The following is a 10,804-nucleotide window of genomic DNA, read 5'->3' on the forward strand; positions in this document are numbered from 1 at the left end:
GAAATGGCTCTTTACTTACATCTTCTCACAGCACTCAGATGTAAAATATGTACATTGTCATTAACAAGCTTAGCGTCTTTCGCCTCCTGATCATACGATTGGGACGCCTGGCCTCTTGTATCCTCTTACCTTTCACGATCTTCTGCCAGAAGTGTTAGTGACAGTTTTGTTGGATTTTGTTTTTGTTGTTGTTGTTTTTGTTTTTTGTTTGTTTGTTTTTTGTTTGTTTTTTTTTTTTTGGGGGGGGGGGGGGAGGGGGGGGGGGGTATATCTTGTGTTTTTATTGAGGCCGTTGTGTACCTTTTTCTTTTTGCCGTTATTACCATTGTGATATATATTTTTTGTTTATAAATGGTTTCATTTTACTACTATTATTTGTATTGTTTTGTTGGTTTCGTTTACCTGTTTTCTTTTCTCTTTCTTTTTCTCTTTGATGTATGTTGCAATTATATTTTGTAATTTATTGACGAAAGCCTCAAGGTAAATAAGCTTAAAATTGAAAACTTGTTTTCTTTGAAATGAAAGACGTCGATGTTAAATTTCAGTCAATACAAATTTCTAACTATTTTGTTATATCTAATCCTATTATTATCTCTTAGGACCTTTTGTCAATCGGTCTGAATATTGCGTAAATTATCAGTGATACTAAGCTGCTAAAAGCTGTGAACTCTAAAAAGTAATAAACAAAAACGAATATAACAGATTTTTAAAAAAAAAGAATAAAATTCCTAACAAAACTCTTCTTCACCCAACAACAACAACAACAACAACAACAACAACAACAACAACAACAACAATAACAACAACAAAAAAACGACAAAAAACACAATGAAAACATAAATACATTTCTAAAAAACGAGACACACATCAGAGAACTTTTTTTTTCACATCAGAATAGTGTGCCGAATAGGGCCACATCTCATCTCATCTCATGTAGTTCCATATCTGAAGCAGACGTCGGAGGTCATCTTCCGCCAAGCTGATCTATCTCTTGCCAGTTCTATTAAAGCAGCGCCACCTTTCTCAGCTTCATCTGTCCAAGTTCTTATCCCTTTCAAATACGTTATTCTTTGTCTTCCTCTTATTCTTTTTCCATTCATCTTTCCAGTCAAGGCGAGTATTTCCAAACCAGGGTGGCGGATAATGTGTCCTAAAAATTCCATTTGGCGTTTGATGATTTTTGTTATCAGTGATCTTTTTCTGTTTGCCATTTCTAAAATTTCTTCATTTCTTTTCCTTTCCATCCATGACACCCTCATCATTCTTCTGTAAAACCACATTTCCACTGCCTCCAGTCTTTTAACCATGGTCTTGTTTATGGTCCAGCTCTCACAACCATATAGCAGCACAGACAGTACATAGCAATCCAGGACTTTGATTTTTGTTTTCATGCTAATATTCCTGTTTTTCATAATTGTATGCAGCTGGTTGAATGCATTCTTCACCATACCTATTCTTTTCTTTATTTCACAATCTGATTTTCCATTGGATGTTACATTGAAGCCTAAATATTTGAAACATTCAACTTGTTGTATTGTTTGTCCTCTGCTTGTTATTACACAGGCTGGTGGGTTATTATTTTTAGATACCGTCATACATTCTGTTTTAGATATATTCAGTTCCAGTCCCATATTTTCACTACTCCTGACTACAACATCCAGTAATTCTTGTAGTTCATGTTCAGATTCTGCCAGTAGAACCGTATCATCTGCATACCTCAGATTTGTTACATTCTTTCCTCCAATACACACCCCCTTCTTATGTTCGATATCTCTTAATATCATTTCACTATAGAGGTTGAATAAATCTGGAGACAAAACACACCCCTGCCTAACTCCTCTTCTAATAGGTGTAAAACTGCTTAGTTCGTTGTCAACACGCATTGCTGCTTCTTGTTCCCAGTACAAATTCCGTAATATTCTTAAATCTTTACCATCAATGTCCAAGGATGATAGAATTTTGAATAGTTTTTCGTGTTGTACTTTATCAAAGGCTTTTGAATAGTCGATGAAACACATATACAGATCTTTATTTACTTCAATACATCTTTCCATCAGCATTGATAATGTGAATATTCCATTTCTGGTACCCTTGTCCTCAACAAAACCAAATTGCATCTCCCCAATTTCAGGTCGTATTTTATTTCTTATTCTTAGTAAAATTATCTTCAAAAGAATTTTTGTGAGGTGGCTCATTAGGCTAATAGTTCTGTGTTGTTCACAATCAACTGCCCCTGGCTTTTTTGGTAGTGCTATAAAAATGGATCGTTTCATATCAGTTGGCATTTTTCCTGTGTCATACACTTGATTTAGAAGGTTTGTGATGAATTCAATCCCCATTCACCCAGGCCAGTCAAGGCTTCAATTGTTATGGCATCAGGTCCTGCAGCTTTTCCATTTTTCATGCTTTTCATGACGTTCCTAACTTCATCTTTCATTATAGAAGGCCCTTCCAGTTCTTTTATCATAGGCATTTCTCCTCGATTATCAAAAAAAAGTTCTTCAATATATTCTGACCATCTGTTTAGAATGCAGTCTTTGTCCATGATGGTGTTTCCACGCTTGTCTTTGATGCATCCACTTTTAGCACCTGATTTAGTTTTGTTTGTCACTTCTTTGATTTTCTGATGGAAGAATTTGCCATTTTTTTCTTTGCAGGACATTATATAGTGACATTGTTCATTTATCCAGTCTTCTTTAGCTTCGTTGCATTTTCTTTTTATCTGCCTGTTCAGAGTCTTGTATTTTTCTTCCTGATTTTTGGCCTTTCTTCTCTCATTCATTAGTTCTAATATCTCTGGAGTAATCCATTTCTTCTTCTGCAACTTAAGTGTGGTTGGAACATTTTCTTCTAATGATGCAGCAACACTGTCTTTAAACTGCTCATATTTCTCTTCTATATCTGTTAGTTCTCCAAGCACTTCAAACTTGTTTCTTACTGATAGTTCAAATTTTTCTTGTATCTTCTGTTCCTCCCGGAGAATGTCTAGTTGGTATTTAGGTTTAGCCTTTGCTCTTTTGCAGATTTTCAATTTAACTCGTATGGGGCATAGCACATATGATTGCTGTTACAGTCAGCCCCCGGCATAGATTTGGCATACAAAACCGAGTTTCGGAAACGTTTGCTGATGAGTATGTAATCTATTTGGTTTCTCACTCCATCTCCAGGACTTTTCCATGTCCACTTCCTTCTATTGTGGTTTGTTGACCAAGTATTTGTGATTGTCAGATCATGTTGACGGCACCATTGAATAAGACGATCACCTCTGTCATTTTTGTCTCCCAGACCATGTGGGCCCACAATATCTTCTATTCTTTCTCGGCCCACCTTGGCATTAAAATCGCCCATGATGAGTTTTATGTCTGAAGACTTAAACTGATGCATTGCTTTATCTATTTGTTGATAGAAATTTTCCACTTCTTCATCATCGTGACTGGTGGTTGGGGCGTATATTTGTAAAATATCAAAATCAAAAGGTTTTGCTTGTAGTTTGATTGCCATTACTCTGTCTGATATGGGCCAGAATCCTTTGACTGCTCGCGCCGTTTTATTATCTAGTATAATTCCAACTCCCCTTTGGTGTTCTCCTCCTCCTGAGTATATAATTTTACAGTCATCATAATTAAGTTCTCCTGCTCCTTTCCATCTAACTTCTGATAATCCTAAAACATTAATATTCAATCTCTTCATTTCCATAACTACATTTGCTAATTTTCCTTTCTGGTACAGACTTCTTACATTCCATGTTGCTGTTCGTAATGTTTGGTGGTGCACAGTAGCTGGATGACGGTCGAGAGTCACCTGTTCACCTGCATGACTATCTCTACCGGACGAGGCTGTAATCGAGTTGCTCGAAAAACATCCATTGACGTCGTTGACTAGATTCGCTTGGACGGACATCATGACGATCTTGGGATGATACGTCAGTGGTTTCCCGTTGCCTTCTGACGGATTTTTATCTGGTTTACTCCATAGCCTTTTGACCTCCCGGTCATAACCCACTAGGGCCACATCAGAGAACTATTATTCGTCACCACCTTTCTGTACAAAAATCCTGGGAAGGAAACAAAAAGAAGCTGGTTATTAAGGAGTGTCAAATTGAGCGGAATATTAAACAACGCATGAGATATGGTGCGTAAAACAAACTCGAGTAGAATTTAAATTAAATACTTGTCGAAAAATTATCATTTATTTTTTATGGCGTAAAAGGGGAGAAAAGAAGAACAAAGCAATCCATTTTATCCGGCCCAACTATTGTTATTCATCTGATCAAAGTAATGTTGTTTTTGGATTACCTGATAATAAACCCTTTGAAAAATGCATAAAGCAGAATAAACAATGTGATGGGAATATTGTCTAAAACTACTAGCGCGTGTTATTATCATAAATATTTAATAAGTGTAAGGTTTTGCGACTGTATGCATCTTAGATGTGAATCAATTTGCGTAGAAAGCGGATTCAATGCTTGGACAAATTCGTTGCGTTAATTATTGCATGCATGAATCAAATCAAACGACGTGTTGTCCGATCTTGAATTTTATTGAAAACTCGAATAGCTTAAGGACCTAGAATATTACAATGGAAACAATTGGCTCCGATCGTAAGTCGATTGGAATAAATGAAGTCACACTTATTTATTAACAATTTGCAAGATTTTGGCCTTAGTTAAATAAACAATAATCCAACCAGGGGTACAAATATCCTCGACTTATTTATCACAATAGACCAAATTTAATTGTCAAGTGTACAACCATTCCAGGCATTAGTGACCATGACATCCTCATTACAGAAAGCATTAAGAAAGCAAACAAAACGACTAAAAAATAACACCCTATTACTTTCGGAAAAAGGCAAATATCGCCGAAATGCGGGCAGAAACACTCAACATCTTAAAAACACTGAGGACGTTTGGATTGCAATCAATGACCACCTAAACCAATGATGTCCAACATATACCAACGACGGAAAACTGTCAAGCGGTTATCCAGACGGAAACAAAAGGCATGGAGCCGACATGTACATATATACAGGTATAACATCCAAACCCACTTATGGACCTTGTTTAACATTGTTGTAATGGACAATATTTTGTGTCATTTTTTAGACTTCCATTATAACAATGAGCCCATAAGGAATTGGGTAATCAGACCTGCAAATAAGTGCACGTCGCATGGAGCAGAGCCAGAAAGTCCAACAGTAAGAAAGACTGGTACAATTACGCCCAACTGAAAAAAGAAACGCAAAGAGAGAGGAGAAGAGCCTATCATGATTATGTTAAGGAATTTGTGAGTGGAGATTCAAACACAAACCTTTGGAAATTTATAAAAAGTAGGAGTAGCAATTCGGTCGATATAGCGCCCTTGACCATGATCATGTATAATACTCTAACGCAAAGAAAGAAGCAGACATACTTCACAACCAATTCTGTTCTTTTTTTTTTTTATTCATAAACTCAAGTCAAAATTTCCACTCAACAAACTACAAAGCGTAGAAAACGATCACAGCTCTAATGTCGAAATCAATGTGACAGTTAAGGACGTTTCAAAAATCCAAGGAAAGTATGTGGCCCTGACAAAATACCATCCCGCCTCTTAAATATATTTAGCAACGAATTTACACGTGCCTCACACACTTGTTTAAACTATCTCTTGAAACGGGAGACATACCAACAATTGTTTGGAAGCACGCTCTTGTCCAACCCATCTACAAGAAAGTTGATCGAAGCAGAGCTCAAAACTACCGTCCCATTTCCTTAACTTGCATCTGCTGCAAACTGTTAGAGCATATAGTGAGATCCTCAATAACTGAATATCTCGTAGCTTATAATATTTATTTGTGATGAACTGCGCGGTTTTAGAAAGCATCGCTCATGTCAAATACAACTCATATCATTAACACATGATCTGTCAGCCGCTATTGACAAAGGAGGTCAAATTGATCTAGTGCTATTGGACTTTGCCAAGGCTTTCGACAAAGTTCCTCACCACCGGTTAATCCAGAAATTGTATGATGTTCGCATCAATAACAAAACGTTACATTGAGGTATAAGGTCAAAAGTCCGTTTCTTCGATGACGACATAGCATTATATAATCAGATAAGAACAACAGACGACTGTAAACACTGAATGACGACCTAGCTACATTACAAGAATGGGAAACAATAAATCAAATGGAATTCAACGTATCAAAGTGCAATGATCTAACCATCACAAATAAGAAAGCACCGATTACATTTAAAAACCAACTTCATGGTCAAAACCTGGAACGTGTAAAGACAGCAAAATACCTTGGCATTGAGTTTGCTAAAAAAAATAATGGAACGATCACATATGTCACGTGGCTTCTAAGGGAAATCAAACAAGAGCTTACATCAACTGCAATTTAAAATGATGCCCAATTTCAACTCAAACTCTAGCTTTTAAAAGTATTGTTAGACCGGTTTTGGAGTATAGCAGCCCAAATTGGGACCCATAAATAAAGAAAAACATCGACCCTTTAGAAAACATCCAAAAACAAACAGCAAGACGCACCACAAACACCTTCGATCCTTTTCTCAAGCGCATCTGAAATAACACAGCGAATTGGCCTTGAGCTTCTAGATAAAGAAGAAAACAGAAGAATAATAGATAAAAGTAAAATGTTCCACAAGATCTACTACAAAAAGTCGTGCCTCAAACTTCCTAAAGACTTCACAGACATATCGGCAAAAGAACAACGAGGGCACACGCAAGCAGGAGTAACCAATGACGATCGACCCAATCAGCAAATTCTTCACAGCATTCGTGCACCGTCGCAAACCGGCTCCGAAGCTTCGACACAACACACTGTTCAACTAGATGCTCTGCGGTTTCGGGTTCTATCCCACATCGGGTACATGTTGGACAGGTGGAATGTCCCCACTGATCAAGCGATCTTGCAGTGAGGCAAGTTCTCGACCGAAGCCGATTCGCTACCTAGTAGTAGTAGTAGTAGTAATAGTAGTTGTAGTAGTAGTAGTAGTAGTAGTAGTAGTAGTAGTAGTAGTAGTAGTAGTAGTAGTAGTAGTTGTAGTAGTAGTAGCAGTCTTGTTTATTTTTGTAATCCATCGGGACTACAAACTATACACACAACTTATTTCCCTTTTTTTTTTCAGTATCTTCCAAAGCTGTTGATGACAACAGAGCTACCAACTACAAGTTCTGTACACACACCACTAGCGGATCTAACCTATGGTGGGCCGTCGACCTCCTGGAATCACATTCCATTCACTCCATCGCCATCACAAACAGGGATGCGTTTGCAACTAGACTAAGCGACTTTGACGTATACGTTTCGGAAATGTACCCTCTCCCAATTCCTTCCTCTGATGGTAGTTTAAGGGGCGAATTGTGTTTTAGTCACCCGGGTTCTTTGGCTGCTCGCGGACCTCATTCCTTCCCATGCTCAAGCGTGAAAAACGGGAGGTATGTTTACTTGTATATGACTAGTGGCATTGCTTTAACAATTTGTGAATTTGAAGTCATGGGAACAATAGATTTTGATTGGCCACAGAAAACATTCGACGTGCGATTAGGAAAGAAAAGTCTTTTATCCCCTTTTTATTCAATAACTAAAAATAATTGGTGGAAACTTCAGTGTGTTGCGATGTGTTTATCCAATGATGCTGGGATTGCGACTGTTGTGCAATTTAAAGAATCAACAGGCAGGTGTGAGTGTGTCCAGGAAAGCGGATTGTTAGATTCAGGCAGAGATTATATCTCGGAAACTTGCTGGGTTTTGATTGAAATTTATAACAATGTGTAATATGATGTATATAATTTCGTAATAATTGGAATAACAGAGGAGATAATAAATCATTAAAATAATATATTTATCTTTATTGGCTGTATGTTTAATTTTTACATCAGTTCAGACTGAGACATGAGACTGAGAATGAAGGATGCTCCAAATGTGAAAAGGTTCTAATGTCATCTTTAACCAGTTAACTGTCGTACTCATGAATGACACGTATTCAAAAATTTGGCCAGAAAACTTTTCCTTCAAATATCTTGATCACTGATTTGTGTTTAAGCTTAAGGAATTATTCTATTTTCATGAAAAATGAACTTGAAAGATAGAATAAGGTGAAATATCATCCGTTCTAATGATATTCTTTTTTCTGTTATGACTTAGGTTCACCCGACCGAGTTTTCCGCGTTACTTACAGATATTGACAAGTAGGGACGGCCGAATTTATATTTGAAGACAGCCACATATGACGACTTGCACGATATCACTTTTTGTGTCACTTTATTTCCGATCCATTATATTGCTTATGTGAAATAAAGGCGTACCTTGAACATTCAATTTTGTAAAAGGTTCTTTACCTTATAGATAGTGTGCGCTTGGCTAAGAAACTCACAACATTGACATCCGGCAATATAATGGACCAACACACAAATCTATGGGTAATCTTGGTCGTTTAAAGTCTGGTTAATACAGTTAAGTGAGAATTGGATTCAATAGCCTGATATCACGTCGCCCAGCAACGGCGGCCATCGTGGTTCTAAACAAAGAAAATCGGTACTTTTTATTCTTCATGCTGGCTAGAACTTTTCATATGTCTTGTGATCAGAATGTGTAAAAGTCAAAACATGATCAGATTGATAATGTTTTTTTCCTCTGGATATGCTTTTATGCTCGTCGGATAAATATCTCATAAGGGCGTCCGCCATTGCTCCGATAGTTTAGAGCCAGTCACTAAGTTACTGTGCGTCATTACGAGGGAAGTGACGTTACGACTGTTGAAGCGTATTACTCATTAACGTGGATGGCAAAAACACTAATCAAGACCTTAGTGACGCATCTTCATTCTATCTATGCCATGATATCTTATTGTAGGTTGCACTGATTTTGTATCGCATTCCTCTTTCATTGCATGACACAGACGAAACTAAATTTATCAGCATTACTGCCATTCGTTCTGAATTTTACATACGTAATTTCTGCTAGTACCCCAATATACAACAAAAGACAGCATTTCATGTTTAAAACATTGTCATTTATTCTGTCCAATTAATTGGCCATCTGGCGCAATAGGCTTCAACAGTCTTTAAGTCACTTCCCTTGTAATGACGCATAGTAACAATAACTGATTCTAAACCATCGGAACAGTGGCGGACGCCCTTTTGAAATACTTCTTCGACTAACATCAAAGTGTGCTCAGAGGAGAAAAACATTATAAATCTGATCATGTTTTGACTTTTATACATTCTGATCACATGCCATGTGAAAAAATTCTAGCCAGCCTGAATAATATAAAGTACCGAATTTCTTTGTATAGTAGAACCAAGCTGCTCGTTGCTGGGTGAACGTGACATCAGATTATTGAATCCTATTATCATGTGTGTGTGTGTGTGTATGTGTGTGTGTGTGTGTGTGTGTGTGTGTGATCGTGTAAGCGGTAAATGTCTCGCGTTGACAGTGATGGTTAGTCACCTTTACTTAAACTGATAATGTTACATTAATAGGGAATAAAACTGTGATGTCAAAAACCTGGTTCCAATCTCATTGCAAGTGTAAAATCATTCATTCGGAGAACTGGATACATACCTTGTGTAATACATCTTATGTTTTCATAGTGATAGCATCTTATTTTCTCGTCTCAATTTATGCTGGTCGTCAATAAAGATCATCCATATGCATCCTCACTCTTTTACACCCCGTAATCAAAAGAATCTGCCTATACATCCTGCTACTAAAATAGCTACGCCAACTTTTGATCCAATGAGTTTGGAACCGGAAGAGCAGAAGGTGTGACGTCATGAATTATCTGCCCTATTACTACTAAAGTTTAAGACGAACGTGGTGATATGAAGTATGCCGATCAAACCATGTGTAATAATTTGTTTCGAGTTACCTTTTGACAGCATAATATACTAAATCGAGGTCTGCATTTACTCCAAAATCAACTGATACAATCAATATAAAATTATGGTTATGAATTTTTTGTCCGATGATAGGCAAACTAAGCCAATCATGGAATGTGCACTAGGGCTTCTGAAGTGAATAAAGTGTCTGGAGAAAAATATGAAATTAAGAATATTTTACTCACTATTTGTTTTCGAATAATGATATAATCTAATTAAATGAAAACTTGTGCTGACCAACACAATACTTATTCAGAGATTGTCACAATGGCAAAATAATTTTCAATGACATAATGGATCAAACTAGGAACATTTGGAGTGCCCTACCAAAACTAAACGAGGTTACTGATCTCAGCAGGCGCTTAATACTCTAGAAATGTCCTTTCCTATAAATAAAGGCATTAGGCAAAGCAGTCAAGAAGAACAAGATGCACTGGATATAGACAATGGAGCTTAATGTGGTCTAGTGGTATGATACTCGCTTTCGGATCGGAAGGTCCTGGGTTCGAGCCTCGCTCGGCGCATAGTTGAGTCACATTCTCTCACCGTACTCAGGTGTAAAATGAGTACCTGGCGTTAGCAGCGTTGTCCTTGTCCGAAAAATTGTAATGTAATATCGCCTAGCGGCGTCATGTCCCGTTCTACATGTTAAATGTTGCTGTTGGCCAGGGACCACTTGTAAAGCGCTTTGAGCACGTTAGTGGATACTGTCCTATATGTAAGCTCAATTTTAATTTTTAAGTAAAACTGGTTGCGGAAAGAATTGCGGATGCAGTCCTACAATCAAAATTTATTTCGTGCTGGAGGCATATTATCAATACCACGGTAATTAATTTATTGTCCTTTTGCCAATGTTTAAGAGAAGAGTCTACAAGATGGAAGCAGGGACATGAATCGGGTCACTCAGAAAATACCGT

Source organism: Berghia stephanieae, chromosome 1 (assembly GCF_034508935.2).
Source record: "Berghia stephanieae isolate SIO BIC M18660-M18661 chromosome 1, UCSD_Bste_1.3, whole genome shotgun sequence".
In the NCBI taxonomy this organism is placed as follows: domain Eukaryota; kingdom Metazoa; phylum Mollusca; class Gastropoda; order Nudibranchia; family Aeolidiidae; genus Berghia; species Berghia stephanieae.